The 23128-nt window shown below is 32.4% G+C and overlaps 1 protein-coding gene across 3 annotated transcripts in view; it reads right to left on the bottom strand.

Moving 5' to 3' along the window:
* chas (chascon) overlaps window positions 1-23128 on the bottom strand; it is a 71408-nt gene that overhangs the window by 12443 nt on the left and 35837 nt on the right. The window lies entirely within an intron of this gene.

Genomic DNA, 23128 nt, shown 5'->3' with positions numbered 1-23128 from the left:
ACTTATACACTTTTACACTATTACAGACTGTCTCTATTTCAAATGGCACGGTTCAGATTAGTTAAGCCATTTTGCAATTACGAGGTAATAACCATCCAAACATTTATAATATAACGTATGAAGACTATGCTCTAATTACATTTAAAATACTAGAATAATTTGTGATATGCAGTACATAAAAGCAATCATGTGAAGTTATGACCCAATAGACTTCGCTTACAAAATATAAGTTGAAGATATGATAAAAGTTTTTTTTTTCTTTTTATATATCTTTCACGTTTGTTTGATTTCACACTAAACAAGTCTAAACACTAAACAAAGATCAAATATTCAAACATTCATTTTCCAGCCTCCATTCCCTTCCTTTTGATAATCTTGAGTAATTCTATAATATACATTATGCTTTTATTCAAACAGTTATAAATTGAAACACGGAGTTAAGTTAGTGGCTAATTGTATTTTAGAAATATACAAATGTTTCGCTATCAATAATTAAGCTGGTCCAAGATATTGTGGTATCGAGGAACAGTTAGCGATGTTATCTCACTGCAGGCTGTTATTAGCCGTCGTGCGATGCTGGCTTTAATGATTTTCTATTAAGTACAGTTACGATCGCTTTATAAAAGCGAAACACCTATCCTCTGATAAATCACGCATCTAACCGTTGGTTTCTGAGACCAAAATCTCTGTATAAAATATATTGTCATCCCTGTCATTATCTTTGACAAAACAGAGATAACAATATGTTGTAATACGGGGATTCTGGTCTCAGGAACCTATGATTAAGCAAATACGTGTTGTATTTTAACACTTCGTTTCCACAGTCTTTTATCAACATATTAGCATCCCTTTCATTCTCTTTGAAAAAACAGAGTCAGCAATATAAAAGATGTCTCTATTTTGTTATGACCGTCAAGTTTAAAGTAAGAAATTAAGTAGATGTGTTGATGTACTTTAAAGTTGCAGAATAATTCACATTTAAAGTACGTTTCCACTGCCGCTTAAACTTTACATAAAGAAATTGTTATTAGCAACGACGTTACATTTTCATTAGTGGAAATTCAGTTAGAATTAACACTTTTATTTGTAGCTAAAGCCGTTATTTTCGCTGCTTGTTGTTCTTATATTTAACGTGTGATTTGTTTGACATTTCAATTCACATCGTTTAGACGAAATTTTCACCTTACGGTATATCTATAACTACAAACAAAAAGTACAACTAGAAAATATCCAGTCACGTATCCATAGTCGCTACGTCATTTTGAAATCATTCATTATTGGTTTATCACTAACTAACCATGGGTTTCTGAAAACAAAATCTCTGTATAAAACATATCGTCATCGCCGTCTTTCATGTTTGGCAAAACTGAGATGACAATATTTTAAACGGAGATTACGGTCTCAGAAACCCACGGTAAATACGTTTAAAAACATTACAACACAGTTTTTTTTAAGTTTTTATACTCATTTAAATTAATTTCGACCAAATATTCACGACGCTTATAGAATAAACTCTTCTGTAATAAAATAATTTAAAAATACGTGTAAAAACACAATTCCTAAATACAAAGTCAATTTACACAATGTGTTCTACAGTAGACAGTTGTCGGTGAGATTTAGAAAGCAAAAAGTTCGTAAGGTCGCGCGAAAACTTATAAACATTGTTTTAGTTTACACTCGCCGAGTTTTATTAAGCGTTTCTATTAGCGTGTGTCATTGTGTCAATAGTCAGTAAAATTAAAATGGTTCCATTAACAAAAATAGATGTTAAAACCTCATCTGTTAAAATTGTTTAAAACTTAAGTCCTGTGACTACTTGGCCACTTTAGACGCAAGAGCGCCCAAAGTGTTAAAATTAGCTAAACGAGAAAAAAGTATCTATAATTAAAATCAACTTTTTACTTATTACTTTACAGTCTAAGATTCGAGGGTCAATAAACCTACTAATTTTATTAAATGCTTTTAATAAAATTATGCATGAAACATTTTACGGCACGTTGCATTTATTTGCGACCCTAATGCCAGCTAAAGACGTGCAGTTAAAATTGAACGTCTGTAGCTGGCTTAACATATTTTTTTTTCACTTTAGAAATAGAAAACAAGCAATAAATAACTGGCCACGTATAACCATTTTAAAAATGTAGTCTAGTTTCCAATCGACCTGTCATGTATCACCTGTGTTAATATTTAATTTCGTTGTTAATACGGAGAAGTAAAAGTAATCACGAAGTATGCCGGCAGCCGGCACACAAGTTTGGACCGGTTCACGGTGACAACGACACTGTCGTTTCGTGTTGAAAAATACGTTTATTTTTAAATTAAAACAAAAATATACAAATTTCACTTACACATAGTAAGTATACTGGATAAATTGCACAGCAGTTTACTTACCTTTATTTGCCGAAATTGCGGGGTTAAAGCAAATAAAGGCTTGTGGCGATCAATGGGTTAACAAATTTAAGTGGAGCAGTGGATAAATGTGTAAAGATGAAATCAAATTCAAATTCATACTGAAAACTAGGTGTCGCTTGCGACTCCGTTCGCGCGGAATTAAAAGAAAAACTTAATAAATAGCCTATGTATGTGTTCTGCCAGTCCACATTCTACATCTATGCCAAATTTCAACTAGATCCGTTCAGCCGTTCCGGAGATACCTTCAAACAAGCATCCACCTATCCATCTAAACATTCGCATTTATAATATTAGTAAGAAATAGCAAGAAGTAAAAATACAAAATTTTTACCTTTTATTCAAATGAAAACAAAACACGGTCATCTAAGAACTATACTTTCACTAAATCTATAAATATTCAAAAAAAAATGTATCAACGCATCCTGTATATGTATGCATATATTCAGACAAACCATTAATAAGAAATAAATGATTAAGGTCAATTATTATTCTAAACTATTCTAATTCCATATTTTATTTCCATTTACATTTACAGATATAATCAATTTAATTATAATTTATGATAAAACTTATTCAACTTCCATTTAATTTTCCGGTTAATTCGAAAAAAAAAACATCATGGAAATAATAAGTGACGATCAAGGATAAAATATCGAACATAAACATTTTACATTACTTGTGCGTAATTCCAAACTTTTATAATGAAATGTAGTGAAACGGTTAAAGTTTAGAGCTATTGGAATAAGTCTAGCTAAATTAATTCCATCTAATATTCCCTCGTTATTCCGCACGCTATTAAATACGAGGGATATTAATGAGTGCCTTCAAGTTTATCTAACGACGGAGGCCTGCCTACGCGGCCGGCGGAACATTCTGCTTCATTCATGCCCTCTACACTGGCCGACGTGATTAGTACCCAGTAAATTGAGCCTACAAGGACTGGTATACACCGAGTGATAATGTTCTAATAGAAATATTGAATATTAAAATAATGTACTGCGATATATTTAATAGTAAAGCAAGCTTTCAACACTTATTTGAGTTTATATAACATTTGTAAAATTGGATAAGGCTTTGCCTATCTCTTTTGGATGATTTGATACAAGTATCTAATGAGAAATTTAAAAAATGTTTCAAATTAAAATATAGGGGATGAATAAATTACCCAATCACTCTCTCTAACATTCTACTAGCTGTCATATATTTATATCAAAAAATACGGTCAACAAACAAAAACCAGAATGATTATTTTGCAATGATTTTCTCTGCATCGTATTCTAAGTCTGCAAATAAGTACACAGGTTTGCGTTCGAGACAAATTCTCAATTAATAGCAGCGGACAGACTCAGTGCCGCCTTATCGTATGTATCACGGCGTCTCGGAGGCTGCGCTCGCGGCGACATCTGCCGAGCCTCACGATCGAATACGCGATAATCGAACGTAAAGTACCCGCGACTCACAATCCTCCAATCCTCTTTTTGTCTCGTCTATAAGACATCTTTATCTCACAATATATCTCAGTAAAAGTAAAGCCTCATTAGCATAAGCGGTTTCTATGGAAACGTATTTCCAGGAAATGTTTGCGACGCATTAATTTCAACCATTAAAACTAATGCTTATGGTGTAGGGGCGTAGTTATCCTCTGTTTTAATGTCACATTTACGACACTTAATTAATTTAATTTTGTGTCTATTTTAATGAGAATCGCATATGCAAGTGTCCCTTGATAGGATTAAAGGTTTCATTGCAATGTGTGCGATAACTTAAAAGGAAATTTAGATTGTAGTAAACCTAAGAACTTTGCCAGAGCATTAAAATTAAATTTATAGACCTACGATGTTTAGTGCGAATCAAAGAAACATTCGAACCTATATATTTGGTATATTAAGAAAATGCGCTATTGGGAAGTTAAACAAGTTATTTCAACATCTATTCCTCACTAAAAACCAAACTAATAAGCATGTTTAACTGATAATATTTTAGTTTATAGAAAATAAAATAGTAATGTACATTATTAGAATAAATATACACGTTGAATCTCACATTTCAATCCTAATTTAGGTGTAAAATCATAATATTATATAGATTATTTAATCTTACTAATATTTTAAATGCCAAAGTTTAGATGGATGGATGTTTGTTAGAAGGTATCTCCAGAACGGCAGAACGGATCTCACTGAAATTAGGCATACACATAGAACATAGTCTGGAAGAACACATAGTATACGCCTATGTGCTTATTAAGTTTTTTTTATTTTGCGTGAATAGAGTCGCGGGCGACAGTTAGTAGGAAAATGAATGTCGAAATAATTACAAATAGTATATCATTGCTGTATAATGAACGTGTCTTTCATCGCCCTTCGCTAAATAGAGCGGAAAAGTAACTCTATACTTAATGTAATGTCTTGCAATATGAAATTAATAACGATGACCCTTATTATAAGTTTCATTAAAAACTTAATTAAAAGTGTAATGATTTTGCAATTTCCAATTATAATGATGGTTTTTCTGTTCACAGTTTTCTAATACATTTGCCAAAAATGTTAATTTCAATTCCACTTACGACATTTATAAAATTAATTTTTACTTTTACTTCCCTAGGAGCTAAATATTTAGGAAAAATGGAATCGGTCTGTTTATTATATTTAAACCTACATATAGAATTATAGTTAACCATTTCTATTTTGTTTTATAACCTGGCACAAAGATTTTTTTTTTCACTACCGTTTAATAAATTAGTATGCTTTATTGCGTGCTGGTATTAAGGTGGTATTACAAACATAAAGCTATCGTATTACAAGTAACACAATTTATCGAAAGGTAACCAGAGACAATCCCTGACCAACGAGCGGCCTCTGTACACTTGCGAGGTGAGGCCGACATGTTAGTCAATATACTCTATACTCAAATCTTTACTAATAAAGCCTTGAATAATATTTATTGCAATGATTAATGATTATCCGATTTGTTAAGTTTATCGATATAAGAATTTAGCAACACTATAAGTATTAATAAAACGAAAAAGCTTGTTTACATTAATCTCTGAAGTTATTTTATACTTTTAAAAGTCTTATTGCACTTCTAAGTTGAATTGCTGTAGACCCAAAAAAGCTAAAAACCATTGATTGAATCTCAAACTGCGTATATTCTAGGTTTTTTGTTTTAGATTAAAACCTGAGTGTAGATAGATTGTTTTTGACTAGTGAAAGTGATTTATGCAATATTTTTACCGTCAAACACAACTTATATCTATTAAATTCCTTACATTATAATTTGTTAATAACCAGATCGTTTTAACAATACATTTAAGATAATATGTCGATTACCAATTTAACACAATGCGTATACCAGTTTACAGGTGGGGCCGAGCCATGGTATCTATCCATCGGCCTTGGAAGCTGCGGACTCTCGACTCGGCTCCGACCTTTCCGCCCCTCGCGCAACCAAGTTATTTACGACCACCGACTGCGTGATAAATCTTCTCAATGCATCCGCGTTGTCTCTAGCCGGGGATGTCTCACGTAATTCCCAACCATCTGTTATTAATAATTTTATTTATACTGTAAATAAAATGTTATTGTTAATTTTATATGTTAAACAGTAAACAAGCTAATTTAAATTTTATTTTCTTTGTATTTAAGTTTATGTTTGTTTGTTTTCTCATACCTAATGATTTAAAATATATAGTGTATAGTACAAACGAAACGTATGTAACGAACTAAGTCATTTCTAATTAAATTTTACTTGAGGTTTTTTGTAAAATTCAAAGTTGCTGAACACAAATAGAATTTAGCATCAATTGCATTTCTATTCATCGTCTTCGAAACCTAAGGTATAATTGTTAACAGGTTTGGAACAATAAACCATATAATACTCGTCGTTCCCCGCTGTGCTGTTATTTCAGAGCTTCTCAAGATTCACTACCAGAACTAAAATTTGTACCGCGCATAGTAGTATTAAAATTACAAATTGTTTATAGTTATAATTTAAAAGTATAGTAAAAATTGCGGACGTAACGCGAACAAAGACGCGTGTATAAGTTAGTAAAGTAACTTTCACGACCCATTAAATCAATCGACAAGTTTCATTCCCCTATCGGGCAATTTCTCTTTCTTATTGGGACGACGAGTTCCCAATACATTTTCTTTTCTTCGCAACTTAAGTGGGTTGGCCGTAATGTTTGGTTTCTCTGGCTTTATAAAATTGCCGGTTACCAGACTGGATTATTGTTGTCCAGGGCACTATGACTGAGCCAGTCAAGTAACATTGATTAAATACGTTGTTACTTAGCTTAACCATTGTTACTTTTAAGATTAGTAAAAATCATAGTTATGCACAAATTATCATATCAAAAGCAAATAAATAATACATTTTATATTAAAGTTACTAACATTTAGTTATAATCGTTCGAGATGTGTAGTTGTAGTGTGTGTGAAAAAGTAATTAACAAACTTATATTTTTATTTATTACGTTAAAACTTCATACATTTGCTTGCATTAAGCAACATAAAGTCGATGTTATTTTAGTTTTCTAAATGTTTATGTATACAGACAGTAAAACTTGTGATGAATCAAGAAAATGAAAAGCTACTAAAACACATTCTTCGTTTTCCTTAAAGTTGGATTTCCTATATCAAAGTAGACATTCCAATAAAAGCGATTGCGTAAAGTTTATTTGAGTATCGTATGTGTTTATTTACTAATGTAGTAACATAGAAAGTTTATTCTTATAATTAACCTCAAAGATTTTAATATCTTTTGATAGCTTGAGGTCAATGACTTATACTTTAAGCTAACCTGTGGTTAAAAGTAGTTCAGGTGTCTTGAGTTTCTTTAATTAAACCGCTTCTTAGGGAAGTAAAAATTATATTAAAATCCACGTATATTTTCTTCTGATTTCTATTCAAGAAGGTTTCAATATTTGATCGATTAAATTTATCGATTAACCCAAATTCCACAAGAATTGGAACGCAACATATCGACATTCAGCCACTACACAATCGATAACATTTTAATATTCATATCACATTTGTTACAGCACTATGCACTACCACGTATTTGTGTTCCACGAATGCAATACAATCGTATTACACATTGTAAATATTTTATTTCTATTCCACATTCTTTTGTTACATTATTGAACACTACTAAAGTCGAATAACTTTGGACTCAGGATAAAATATCGATACACCGTTTCCTTATGTATTTATTAATATGTATCATTCTAAACGAGTAAATAAAGCACAAACTAAGTAATTCTATTATTCTAATCAATTAAATCTTTAATAATATAATTTAAATCTTTTCTAAAAACTTGCATATGTAATAAGATTATTGCGAATCGAAAAAGAAAAGGAATAGGTAGACATATTGCATAAATTTCTTAATAAAAACATACTTTTATTATTTCATATAACGTAGATAAGAAAGCCAATCATGGTGGTCATAACCAAACCGCAGCTAATATTAGATTAACGAACCGCAGTTCAAGTGGAACTGGATTTTAAAACACTGTCCACGTACATGATACATTGGGTATCGCCCGGTCGCAGCCCAACCCAACAGGATGTCGTTCAGTCAGAAACTGTTAATAAGTTTGCTTTGCCATCTCTCTTATTCTCTTTAAAAGAAAACAGTGATAGCACAAGATTCGTAAGCAATTCACTATTATAATATACCTACATGATTACACAGTAACTAGGGATGTACTAGAGGTTTTGTACCTTGCTTTAAGCGCGTTCTAACAATCACCTAGTCCAATAGCCGCTATGTATTCATTTCCTTGCTCATGGCACGCACTTGGTTATTGAGAAGCTCGCGTTTGCATGTGGCATAAGTACTCGTATAAGATTCTAAAACATCTTACACTAAAGCACACCCCTTAAATCACCATGTGATAGTGTATAGCAGCTGTAAATTTTCGTTTTATCCTGTCTGCATATCATAAAAGCTTAAAGTGCTATGTGCACTTTAATTTGTGGATATTTTATTACTCTTCAAGTACCTTAAATAATAGGGTTGTATAATAGTTACTTCGTTAAAATCCCAATCGAGAAAAGTCGGTTAAAGTTATGGTATGCAATATCACACATCGTTTTAATTTTATGCCAACGCTTTCGTCTTATATTACGAGGATATAAAGATTACGATGGTCCAATGCACATTTTTCAATAAAAAAAAACAAGATATAATGTGCTTACTTTAAAGTCATAGTGGTGGTTAATTTTACTTTACCATTTTCTCATTTCTTAAAGTACCGTAGTTTACCACAAAAAGGAGGTAAACATTTAAATATAGGAAAGTTTTTGCAAAGCGCACAATTTTACAGTAACCGCAAAACAGACGAAAGGCGTAAATGAACAATGGATAAGTGAGAACTTTACATGAGCTATGAATGAACTTAACTGTTCAAGGAAAGAAATTCCCGTTAATAGGCTGGTTATTATGGGTAATTAATATTCTATATCGTAGCACCACAACTAGCATTTTAACCAAATAGAACAGCTTAATTTGGTTTCATTTTAAAATGTAAGGCAAATAATTTAAATAACATCACTTACAATACCGTCTGTATAAGCAAAAGAAGGACTGGACATTGATTCTCGCTTATAGAGGTTTATAATTTATCCAGTTCTCGGTTCTCTAGAATTGGCTGTATTCGATACTTGAATCGCTAAAAAGTTATTGCTGAACTTTGGAAGGTAATTTCAAATGTATATTTTGTCCATATAAATACTTAAAACGGTATAAAGGCAAATGTGAATGAAGCCAAAATAAATGTTAACGAATCAATGTTGAAAGGATTAAATGTTATTTTTTTTATTTATATTTATTAAACAAAAATTAATGCAATAAAAGTAAATCAGTAAATACTGAAATTTATATAAATATAATCCGATGGAATATTTACCTAGCGACATTAAGATTCATAAAGCGTTACGGCTTGCTTGACTTCCATTCATTTGTATGCAGCCATAAATGTGTCGTACAAACCAATACTATGTGATAACTTTTATCAACAGTTGGATTCAAAAAAGGTAAGCATTACCTTGAAAGTAAATTTAAATTACTACCATAGTAGATCAGTAACTTTTGTCTCTTGTACACATAATTCTAAAACCTTTTTATGAAAAAAGCTAAATATTCCTCATAGATTAACAATTTAATATACCCATAGGCAGTAACCCGCTACAACTGTTAACAGAATTGTTTAATAACACAACACTATTAGGAAACATATTTAAAACAAAAAAAAATTATACATCGATTTTAATCGTATTCATCGCTTAGGAATTGGCAGATCAAAAGGTTAAATGTAACTAAAACGATACAAAGTTGATCCGAAAGCGGTCCTATTCCGTAACCGAGTCTTGTAATGCAATTAAGTATGAAATTATGGTCTATTGTTTGAGGGCTACGTATCCACTATCCAGCATTCACGTAACAAGGTCTCGAAACGTCTCGTATAAATCAATTAGTGAATAGCAAAATTCACAAGGAAGTCTCTTAGCCGTTATTCAACTTAACTGTTCCTTCAATTTTATAGTGAACTTACGTCCGTCGGTACGTTTGTGTCGACAGTATTCCTGTATATTTTATAGTTACAACTGTCTCTGGTATACCAGTAAATCAAAACGACATTTTCTCCCTGTGCAAGGTAAATTACCGCGCTTTAAAAGTGATTAGTAATTCTGTGGGAAATTGTTTTTATAGAATAAACATAACGGTTTTTTTTATAGTGTCTACGAAATTGCATACAAATATTGTATCGTATATAGAAGTAGGAGTTACAAGAAGCTTTACTATAATTTTTTCAGACAATATTATAAACGCGAAAGTTTAAATTGATAGATGGATAAGTATATGATTGCTCTCTCTCAGTTATCTCGAGAACGACTCAACGAATCTTAATGAAATTTTGAACAGATATAGAACATTGTCTGGAAGAAAAAGATTTTTTTAATCCGCGCGAACGAAGTCGCGGACTACAGCTTGTGAAACCATAACCCTACAAAGCAATTTAATTGACATTAGCTTAGATGAGTCCTATTGATTAAAGTCTAAATCAAGGGATTGTTCTAAATTTCATTGCATAAACAAACTGTTGATAAAGCAAATGATAGCAAATATCAATTACGTATCAGCGTACCTTAGATAACGATCTGCTATGGTCCTATCCAACACCGAGACCGGGCTTGTATCTACACCTTTAGCTGATAAACAGGAAAGCGTTGACACAACATAAAGCATACTGTCAGCGATACTTTGCCTACACCATCTCTCATGTCCGTAGGTACAAGAGAATTTTATTTCTATGTTAATAAAACACGTTGTACATCCTTAATTATTACTTTGAAATAACCATCTGTTTTAGTTGTTAGTTACATACTTACATCATTTGTTTAAAATGATTAAATTGCATTTACAAAAATATGTTGACATCCAATTCATTTGTTTAATAAATAAATTCCAGCCTGATAGCGTTACGCGTTCCTAAGAAAAAGTGTCTTGACAGACAGATAGACGGACATGAAAGTGATCCTATAAGGGTTCCGTTTGCTTCCTTTCGAAGCTCGGAAGGAATAAACGGAACCCTAGAAATGAAGAAACAATATGTTGTGTACAGGTTTTTGACAGTGAAAACTCACTGATAACCCTTTAGTTTTGATTCAGAAAGAAAATAGCTTTTTAAGAATCAATATCACAGACAGACGTGTTACAAACAAACCGAATTATGTTTAATCACAAACTTAGTAATCAGTTTATTCATAGTTGAAACAAAGGTTTCTACACTATAGCAAAGTCATAAAAAATTGTGGGATCGCACTATAAATTAGAAATGATATATAATCGATTGATTTACATATAAGTCGAGCGAGGAGAGAGGGGGACGAAGTTTAATATTCCCACACGGTAGTGAGAATGGAACGCGTCCCGAGGTTGCTAACCTTTCATTGTGCGCGTCTGCCACTAACATTGTGATGCCGCGTTATGGGAAGCCAATGATAATCGTAACCTGTCGTCTCTCTTTATGAATGCTCTTGACTGTTTTACTACGTGTTTACAACGTTCATGTCAAATATTCATTCTAGTAAGAGCTTTTATTTATTGCCATTCCTTTAAATAAGCACATGTAAATTTTGTCGTGCGACAAAAATATTAAGGGTTTAGTACTTCTGTGAAGTGGGAGCGTCGGTGACTCAGTGGTAAAGCACTTGACTTTCAATCTGCAGGTCCTGGGTTCGAATCCCGCCATGTACCAATGTGTTTTTCGATTTCCTATTTACATATGTACTTTTATCCGACGTTCTTACGGTGTAGGAAAACATTGTGATGTAACCTGCACATATCAGAGAAGAAATTCAAAGATATGTGTGAAGTTAATCAACCTGCACTTGGCCAGCGTGATTGACTATGGCGTAATCACCTTTAACTTAGGGTAGGCCCCGATACCCTCGGTGGGGACGTATAGTGAGCTGATGATGATGACTTCTGTGAAGTAATTTGATCAATTAAGAATAGAAATAATTTAATTCTTAAGGCTCTGGAGCTATGCTAGTGATTATTGGATAGCCTAAAATTTATAATATTTTTTTTGTATCCGAGTTTTTTATATTTTCTAAACGAATTTTATTAAGGAAACGAGGGTTTGGAAAGAACATTGTTTTAATTTTATTACCATGTAAATTACGTGTTAATTTATTGTAAACGTTTTAACGCCGACGATATCTGTCCATCGGGTCGTAACCGATCCGAGAGATTTTCCAGAGAGTAGCCACACAACGCTCCCTTTCGGCGCCGGCACGCGTTTAATATCACCCACCCATAAGCACGTAAACAATATTTATAACCGAGCAAATTATGCTAATTATTATCTGATAATATTTAAATTTACAATTAAATTAAAGGCATATGTATGTAATTTAATAAATACACGTGCTTCCATTCTCCTGCGTAATTACCAAAATAAGAAATGGTAACTGAAATATTGTGTAAAATAATATATTCTGCTTTAATTGTTATCCTTTTATCTTTTCAAAGCTCACGAGATGCGTTTACTAAATTTATTTATGAAGAAGCTAAAACAAATGACTCCGTTTATTAGAAATTTGAATTTAAATTTAGAATATTTAACAATACTGGCAAACCAATGGACTAGGTCGCGGAGTATCTTAAAATAATCTGTGTTCGTAATGTTTTAGTAAAATTTAATACTATCGTATTATGTAAATAAACCTATTCAAAGCGTATAATGGAATTTAATGCGATTTAAGCTAATGCAAGCCGAATGAGACGCAGTCAATTGTCTGCTCATTGTAACAATTGTAAATTATACTTCAGATTAACAGAAACATACGAAATAAACAGCTTTTGCAGTGTAGAATTTAGTTGGAATGATATTTGCACTTTAACTTAGCATGGATTTATCTTGAGGTAAATAGTAGACAGTTATTTTATTGTCCAATTGTAGTAGTAAGTCCTTTCTACCTCTTGACTATTATTACACAAATTCAGCTACCTATATCGGAATTATTTAAATTATATTAATATAAGTAAATAACATGCTACCGCGCAGAATTAAAACAAATATAATTAATAGCCTATGTGTTCTTCCAGAATGTGTTCTATATATATGCGAAATTTCATCGTGGTCTGTTCAGCCGTTCTAAAGATACCTTTAATGAAACATCCATCCATTCATACATCTAAACGTTCGCATTTATAATTGTAGTAAGAAGTAAGCAGTAAGATTAAAGTTGTTAATTTAAGACCTATTAACAACTTTAATAACATACTATTTCCATTTGATTACTTGGTAGAGATAAAATTTATTTCTAATTGATTTAAAAACCCTATCCTTTTTTTGTTCATTATTTCCCCGCTGATTGAATTCCTTAAGCTTTTATGGATAATTGAAAAACATCGATTATACTTTTAATTAAAGTCTTCCAATGTGTCATAAAACTGCAAGAATTTTAAGAGAATGTTTAAATACTTAATTGGTAATACTAAATTAGTACTTAACTTTTAGATTATTTAAGCTTGCGTATGATTTTATTACATAGTAGTTATGTAAGAAAAAACTTTACACCATAAGGACGTTGACAATTGTAATAGAACCTTAAACCCCGTAATACCAACCATAATAATAATAAAGCTATAGATTGTGCGAGACAGGAAATGTAACTATGGCGGTCCTTTCCTATTCAACAATACTCAGTTTTTATAAACTTTTATATTTATAATCCTTATAAATCCAATATCCGTTTGCTGTGCAGATTTATAGTCTGAAAAAAAAAAAGTTTAAAGCTCTCATTTGTCGGCAAAAGTTTAAACGTCTGTAAAAGCTATAACACGGTTTCTCTCATTCAAAACAAGTTACAACTCGATGGGCAAGCAACGTTAATCATCGGATATCAATGAATCGTCAAAGTGACTTTCTATCCTCTTTAAATCATTTTTTTTTTTATATTTGACTTTTCTATTTTAATAGCCTTTTCACATTACTTCTAAGTAACAACCGCACTTTTGCGTAAATCTCTAATCCACGTTTTCTTACAACAGTTATCGCCCAAATATAAATCATTAGAATTTGTTTTCTTAACACAAAGTATTATTAACTCCCAATCGTAGGTTTCTGAAACCACAATATATATGTAAAAATATCGACATCTCTGTCAATATCTTTGGCAAAAAAGAGATAAGATTTTAGTCTCAGATACTCACGATAAGTGTTCACCTTATTGCTGCAAATAAAACTCAAATCAATAAACCAAAAGAAACATCACAAAAATCTGTAAATCTGACCATTAACAACTAACAATTTATTTTTATTTTTTTTACGTTCACCGCGTCTAAACTATATTGCATCTCAATGAATTGATTGTCTTCTTATTTTTCCCAACAGTAAACGTATTCCCAATTAGTACGAACCATTTCAACAGACCAATACATCTCGCTAATTAAAACTAGCCTCTTTAGTCGAACAATCAACTATTCTAATAGGAGGAACATTGTAGCGGCGCGGCGGCTCGTTGCTGCAGGCACGACAACTCGCTTCCTGATTGCAACGCCTTCGCAAGCATCCTCACCGACCGACCTGTCAAGTTCACTTCGACTTGCCTGGCTAATAGACGAAAGATACGCTCTGTTCTCTGCTAACCGCGCTAATACGCTTCTAGCAAAACTTAAACGTCGTTTCATCAGTCGTTAGGTAACTAAATTACTATTATGATCCTGGCAGAAATGATAAATGAGATTTTATAAGCCGATTTTGATAAAACCACAAATAATATAATATGATATGAACGCAACACGATAAAAAGTATATTTCACAAACTGTGTCCGAGCGACATCGTACAATAATAATCGTGACAGCTCGAGCAATATTTGTATTGTTGTACGACAAATATAAGACCTAATTCTAGGTCCCTTTCCCATCCTACCCTTTTTCTATGATGAACGAAGGAAGCATAGGAAGCGGATATATCGGTTTTCTGTGCGTCTCCTTCTCTGTCGATTAAATGTAGGCAACGAATTTCAATTGAGGATGTCTACGGGTAGCGGTCGCTTAGCTATTTCGGCATGTTCATGTGACCGCTTGCTTATTTGCCACCTTATGATAAAAAAATAAGATGCAGCTCGCACAAAATATGTACAATACATCTGCAGGTACGTATCCGATAAATAACATGACTATTTTAGACATTTGACCATGTAATTCCATGCTCCACGCTTACCTCGAACTTTGGTCTTTGAGTATATCCGTATGGCAATTGGCATTTTGGTTAGTTTCGCCGGTACAAAACTATCTCGGGAACCCTAAAACAACCCGCTCAAACTGGCTTTCCTTACTCTTTCAGACTTCTCCGGGAATTGTAACTAAAAATTTAGAAGGAAATACATTTACTGTTAACTCCGCTTGAACGGTTTCATTAACGTACCCCTTAGATTTATGATGCCTTGCATACGTATAACTATATGTTCGTAATTGCATTTCCATAAGCGTGTACGTCTAATAAAAGTGGCTATTAGAATATATTTTCGCGTCTCAGATACCGTAAGACGATTTGGCGATCGATTCCAGACGTGTATGCCGAATACAAAGGTCCAGTAAATTAAATGTTTGATTACAGTTAACTTTACAGTTGATTACAGGTCAACAACTTGATACACCGCCGCGCGATTGATTGCATATTATATAAGAATTTGAAGATGGTATTGTAAAAAAAACCTCATTCGTTTTTTGAGTAAAACATTTTTATTTCTTTGCACCGACTATTAGAAATATTACAGAGTTTTGTTCCTATGATGTGTAGTGTGGAACATTTTTTTTTAAGTTTACATTTGATGTAAAGATAACCAACTGTTTCGAGTTTCATTTATTATCTTACCACGAAGATTAGTTATCGTATGATTTGTAAGTTGTCAACGAAATACAAACTCAATATATTTATTATTGATTTTATTTTATGCTATTCCTATTTTAAACCATTTTTAAAATATCTAAAAATTCTGAGATAAAACAGGATATTTCTTTTTCAAAAGAAAGTGTATTTCATATATATTTATTGACCTTTTATAATAACTTAACGTGATAAGCACTTATGATACCCGGATATATTAAATGTTAGCCTGTATTCGTAACAACCAAACAGAATTGCATCCATTAGATGCATTGTTGCTAAAATGATTATAAAACCGTTACGTATTTCACGGTCAGTAAGCGGAGTCGAGCCTAAAAATGTTGTAATTTGTTTTCGAAAAAATCAATTGTCAAAATAATTATAACTTATGTTATAAATGCGAATGGATGAATGTCTGTTTGTTTAAAGGTACCCTCAGATGGGTTGGCCGGACCTTGATGAATTTAACACACATATAGAACATAGTCTGAAAGAACACATAGGCTACTAAGTTTTTTTTTAATTCCGCGCGGACGGAGTCTTAGACAATAGAGATGTTATAAAATTGAACGAAAAATTATTTGAAACTGTTTTTTATTACACTGTAGCAAAATGGAACGAAATAACATCGGTATTTAATTTGATACCCAAATTGTAATTGATTTAAGGATGTCAATCGTTCTACATAAGCATAGGTACATATTGTCAAATACACACAAAGTGTGTTAGCTGTCTCATTCCTACGATGCCATTGCTAATAGGAAGACATTACATGCCAAAAAGGCTCCTAATGTTCTTTGCACTCCTAGTACTACTGCACTATAAGTAAATCCCTTGCCTTCCCCGGTCCCTTTTGAATGAAATGGCTCACAATTAGAAAAGAAAAATCTTTTGTTTATTGTACATACGACGTGTTAAAAAGTACATTTTTAAACTTGGTGTATGTAATTATTTTGTAATAAAATAATTTCACACATTTTGTAATTATTTTTAAGTCACGTCTCTAAATGTGTCGTAACATATTAAAAAAAATCGAATGCAAAACCATTTCACTTAACAATTTTGTAATCTAATCGATAACGGATTAATTTCTACGGCTATTAAAATATCCCTGTATAAAATTACAATATCGATATTCATTATGCAAATAGTCGAATGATTCTGATATATGATTAATTTTAAAGTCGATACCTAAAATCGATGTTACGCAATTGACTTTCACCGGTCAGTCAGTACCATTCTTGCGTTTGCTCACATTTCAATTAGCAACAGAAACGTTTTGATGTAAGACTGAAGACCACGTATTATTAATTTCTAACATAACTAAGGGTTGTCACAAATTGTTTTCTTCAAATTCAGACTGGATAAAACAGTTGTAATTAATATAAGTTTAATAAAATTAAAATTATTGTGCCGGAATACAGTAATTAATAATAATTCAAATTTTTATATACCAAAGTATTTTTTAAATGCCGATTTAAATATCACTGGTCGGTACGTATATTTTTTAGTGGAGGTCATTTTGAATTAAAGAAATTTGCTAATATTCATTGCTTATTATAAAGGGCAAAACTTTGTAGACGAAAAATAAGAAGAAGCATTTCGTAAGAGCTTTAAAATTAGGCCGACATTACCAAACCCGACTGTTTCGAGTAAAATAATACAACAAAAATTCTTGCCGTCGATTAAATTTTCCGTAAGGACCATAGCGAATTTTGTGTTCAGTGAAGGAAACTGCTCAGATGTTTAGGAAACTAAAACTCTTTGAAGAATACAAATAATACATGATATAAAGAAAAAATCTATCTTAGGGAAGAAATTGTAAGCATATTTAATATTAGCTAAAGTTTTCTGTTGAACCTAGCAATAGTACTTGAATAACATCAAATTTCAATCATTGGAGTTCTGTCGGTCATTCTTCTCTTACGTGTTATAAATCTTAATGCATAAAATTTATCTTCTAATTACTAACCACAACTTTAAAATATTCCGCTTTCTTTATGTTTAAAATCAGAATACTTTAAAATATAATAAATACGATTTGAATATTAATTATTGAAGATATATTATATACCATAAGCGATAAAGCGGTAAGGTGTGAATAAATCGATTATCTTAAAAAAGCAAGTAAGAAACACATCTGGTTAGACTTGATTCATCGTACAGAGCTCCGGGGGCTAATCGAGCGTGGCCGGCGCTTCGCCGTGCCCCCTGGTGCCGCTCCGTGCCTTTTATATTGCAACACTATCTCGCTGCGTCATCTATTGTTTCGATAGCTATACTTTGACCATTCTTTTAAAAGTTTTTTTTTGCTCGCAGTGCACTTTACCGTTTTAAAGGTACACTATGGATGTTTTAAAAGACGTTCGACGAAAATATACTTGCAGAAAAGAGTGCATTTCAGTCCCATTTAAAGTTAATGATTTATGTTAACGTACAAAAGTGTAATTTTTTTTAAGGCTTCTGCATAAAAATATTTGGTGCTTATCTTATTTTAATATTAAAGGATCAAAATTAATCTACACACTTTTTTATTCGCTCATAAAAAAAGCTGATTTCTATCTCTGGTTTAAATCTTATCCCAACATCAAGCCACTATTAAAACAAGTGAGTCAGCTCACAATAATTCATACGTTCGTATCGACCGCCGTCCGCGCAGATAGTTGCATAATTTGACGGATGATGCCTCCGACTATTCAGCGGCTGTAATATCTCATTCTCTGACCGCCACGACACCCACGCTGATTGTGATCAACACGAGTGCTTTCACGCACGATTACATTACACTAACATAATATACCTGTCCACCATGATGATTCAATTCAACGTTTATTTTGCCTGTGCGGCTTTTGACCTTCACCCATCCTGCCCTCATCCTACTCTATGTACAGTCGGCACAACAGGATCTTTTCTTTCCAATCGATCTATCATAGGTCATAACAGTCATCTCTTCTCAATTGTGTCATCATTTACCTTTTCATCTTTTACCAAGCAAGGCAACCTTCACCTATAATCTATCTTTGAAAACAATGGTTCAAATATAACTAAAAGTCCATCGTACATATTATTACAAACGACGAAACTATGATTAAAAATATCTGGCAACCCTGTAAATACGTTAAGAATTTCCAAACATAAAAAAAGAAATTATTCTGCAACTAAAAAAACAGTGAACAACAAAGAAGTCATCTTAAGCATGTAGTGAGGCAAGATTACCGATGTTGTATTATAAAGTGCGTCGTAATCTCGGCCGAGTCGGCGGCAGGCCCATCAATATGCAGCGGCTGCGGGCAAAATCGGCCGATACATCAGAAAGATACAATCTAACCCAATGTCGCCCGCAACTAAACTCAGCAATTACGAGGTAATGTACGCACGCAGTCCGCGCATCACAATAACCCATGTCATACAACGCGCAGATCGTCTTAATTTAACACATTTTCCCGAATAAATCTTAAAATCTCTTTCAAAAAGTTGGTTTTAATGTTTTCTGCGAAGACAACAGTGTACATACTTGTCAAATAAATCGTATAGCAATACGAAAATCTCCTACGCAATACAATTATTACCTACTTCAATTATTATTTAGTCAAACGATACTGCATTAAAAATAAGACTTAAGACAAGCAATAAGTATTTTCTACCTCATTAACATATAACAGGTGTAAATTGAAAAATCTGATTTACAACCGCTGGATAAAAATACCTCTATTACCGCGAATACTAAAAATACCGAGCAAGCTCGTTATTTCCTCTTAATCTTTCGATCGCAATTTAATGGATAAACTTGATTTAAGGCTCATTTACACACACGTGAGATCGTAGAGTGATAAGTGCATACATCAGACGAGAAGAGCATTGCTCTAGCAACTTTTGAACAGTTACAAAAATTACATCGTCCATCATAACAAGTTAAGGCAACGATATATCTGATAGACAAGCATCTTGCATGATAAAACATTTTTCACACTTTAAGAAGATATTTACCTCTTTGCAAAATTTATCTTTCCTCAAGGTGATAAAGATAGGAAAAGAATTATGATGAAGACCTTAATGGAATGTCTAGCGGATTTCATATGATAATTATGTTATGGACGGATTGTGCTAAAGATAAAATTGATACTAGTTTCTAACGAATTGCCACATTAATTCAATGAGTACATAGTGTATATACCAATACTCAATGTCTAAACAATGTCATTAAGGCCTGATTTTAATCCTCTTGCCTTTCCCATCCTTCTCCACGAGGAAAGGATTTGACGGACGAGGGATCGCAAAATTGGGAAAATATTCTCTTTTTATACGTCCCCTTCTTCGTCGACTAATGGCAAAGCGGTCAGCTTGTATTAAAAATAAAAATAGTGATGTATTGGCATCGATTGTTATATACATACTAGTAAGTAATATTTTCAACAAAATAATATATATTTTATATTTTTATCTAGTATGGTGCGTGGGAAACACAACGTTTCAATAAAGCCATGCAATTAGAACATACTATAGTATTTTCAAGCAAAGCGAGTGCGATTCTAGCGAAGTGTTTCCATTAGCATCGAAGGCGTTTATTTGTGTCCGTTTGGTTTTTGCCGAGCTTACGTAACGCCGGCAACGTCCGCTATACCACCGGTCATTATCACCGCAACTGCATCGATACTATATTTTATGTTTTAATCACATGATAGGTAAATGTTCTAATGAATATTACATTTATTAAACACTATCTGTAGCTCGCGACTCCGTCGGCACGGGATTAAAAGAAAAACTTAATTAGTAGCGTATGTTTTCTTCCAGACTGTGTTCTACATCAATTCCAACTTTCAGCAAGATCCATGTAGGCTTTCTAGAGATACTTTCAAACAAACATCCATCCATCTAAACATTCGCTTTTATAATATTAAAAAGGTAAGTAGTATCAAGCAAAATGTATTTAAAAAAATATGTAATAAGACACGTATTGTGATGTCACTGATAAAGGGAATAAATAAATAATGCAGAATGTTTCTATATTTTATAATCAGATCAATAGTCAAAAATGTACACAACACCCAAGAAAAACTTCTTTAAAAACTTTGAAACATAGTTTAAAACTCGATTCGTTTTTTGGTATAGAAAAGGTATGAATTCAAAATGATTAGATCTGTGCATTGTTTTATTCAAGATTGAATGAATATTATAAATTATTATAACTTAACACATTTGAACAGAAAGCGGAGAAATCGCCGTGAGCATTACTTACAATAATATTGTTACACACACACATGCCACTTTCATTCCAATTCATTGGCCATTCAACTTGCACTTAGAGCATAACTCGAAGAATTTTTGAAATTAGAAATAAGAGATGAAGATATTCATAAAAGAAAGAACAGACGGTTATATGAATCATGAAATAATACTCAATTGTAGAAGTTATCTAGCGGATCTCATCAAATGTTAAATGACTCAAATAATTCGACTTCTATAATAACTACTATAGAAATAAACTCATCCTTACTAATATTATAAATGAGAAAATAACTCTTTCTGTCTGTACATCTTTCACGCAAAAACTACTGGACCGATTTGAATGAAATTTACTACATATATAGTCTAGTTAATAATAAATATTTTATATGTGATCATTCTCTTAAGGGTTTGCATAAATAATAAAATAATGATAATGATTTCTCTAGTTTTTTATAAACAAAAAATGTCAAAGGTCCGACCATTAGACTTAAACGAATTGAGCTTTACTTCAGTGCAAAGTTCAAAAGGTTAACAAAAATGTCAATAACATTGTAAATCATATTTATCGTTTGTAAAATATTTCAACATTTAATAATTACAACACAAAATATGTTGTTGTTTTTATACTGTACTTAAAATGTGAACCACTTTGTCGTTTCCGGTAACCATTTAACTGACATTTTAACATTCTAAATTCCGATGAAAACATTTAAATTTATCGTGACATTTATCAGTAAAATATCAGTTATCCGATCTATAATATATAGTACTATGTACTCCAAGGTTTTCGTTTTAATATTACAGTTAAATAAACAATGATACTTATTACTTTTTCATATACTACTTATATGGTGTTAACATTATTTAAATTAGTTGTTTTGCAATTTGTTGTATCATAAAGGCATTGCCTAGATATATTTTCAAAGGTTGAATTCATAGTTCTTTTTTCAAAATGGTTAAAAATCGTAACCTTAACATAATACTGGCCAGCAAATCGTATCATAAACCTGTTATATGACTAAATCTTGTCATAGGGTTTCAAAATACGGGATGTCTACCAAGAAAGGTAACATTTAAAGACAGAGATTGTCTTGCCCCCGCGCCCCGCGCGACGGTCGGGGGCCGGTCGGACGAGCTGCGAGATTCCAGAAAGCGGCCGCGAGCGGTTTGCTTTCAAAAGCCGTCCCTCGCAAAAGGTTTTGCCCTGCAATGCTAATTAATATTCCATTCTGTATTCTCTATGGGTGACTTAACAAATCTAACCGCTATTTTTATTTAGAATTATTATTATATTATTAATTCTAAGATAAAATAAAGCATCAAGTAAAATAACTAAGAAACAATTTTTAACTCGAAATTATAATTTCATTTAAAATACTTGCAACAAATACTTAAAGACATAAATGTTTTTTTTAAATATAGTGATGGTTACTCTAAAAAGTTTAATAATCGAATAGACGTTTCATCGCCAATAAACCGGAATGTCTACTATTATTACTGCTTGTTCAAAATATACGTTAGATATATTAAAACAGGATTAAAATAATTCATTAAAAGTTTCCCAACATCCGTTTGCTACTTGCTCGGCACGTGTAAATCCAAACTGTTCATCCGTTAAACAAGTTCAAATTAGCTGCAATTTAAAAGTAATATAAAATTGCCTCACATACCGCACAATTTAGTCTTCAATGTCCTTCCGATACTTGAAATGGTCACTATAAAAACAAAAGAAGCACTACAACACAATCACTACTGTAACAATTTGTTTATAAGTGAAAAAATCTAAAAAAAAGCTCGATTACACTGTCTAAGAAAAGACTTCAACGCGCACGAGCGAGTGATTCCCTCGCCGGTCGGTCGACAACTGAATACGATGACGCGGCCTCATACTATCTCCTCCATGAGCTTTAGGCCTCTGATAACGCATACCAAAGTCGTCTCTATACATCCTTATTAAAATATAATGTTAAAACTTATTCTTAAAAGTACTTTATCTTTTTTGAACGCTATTTGCGGGCGATGTTCTTTTTTTTTATTTTTCTCCGCTGCATGCCGTCGATTGATACAATCATGGTGAAAAGTAA

Source organism: Papilio xuthus, unplaced genomic scaffold, assembly GCF_000836235.2.
Source record: "Papilio xuthus unplaced genomic scaffold, Pxut_1.1 DF827777.1, whole genome shotgun sequence".
Classification (NCBI taxonomy): Eukaryota; Metazoa; Arthropoda; class Insecta; order Lepidoptera; family Papilionidae; genus Papilio; species Papilio xuthus.
This window is presented reverse-complemented; position numbering and strand designations above follow the sequence as displayed.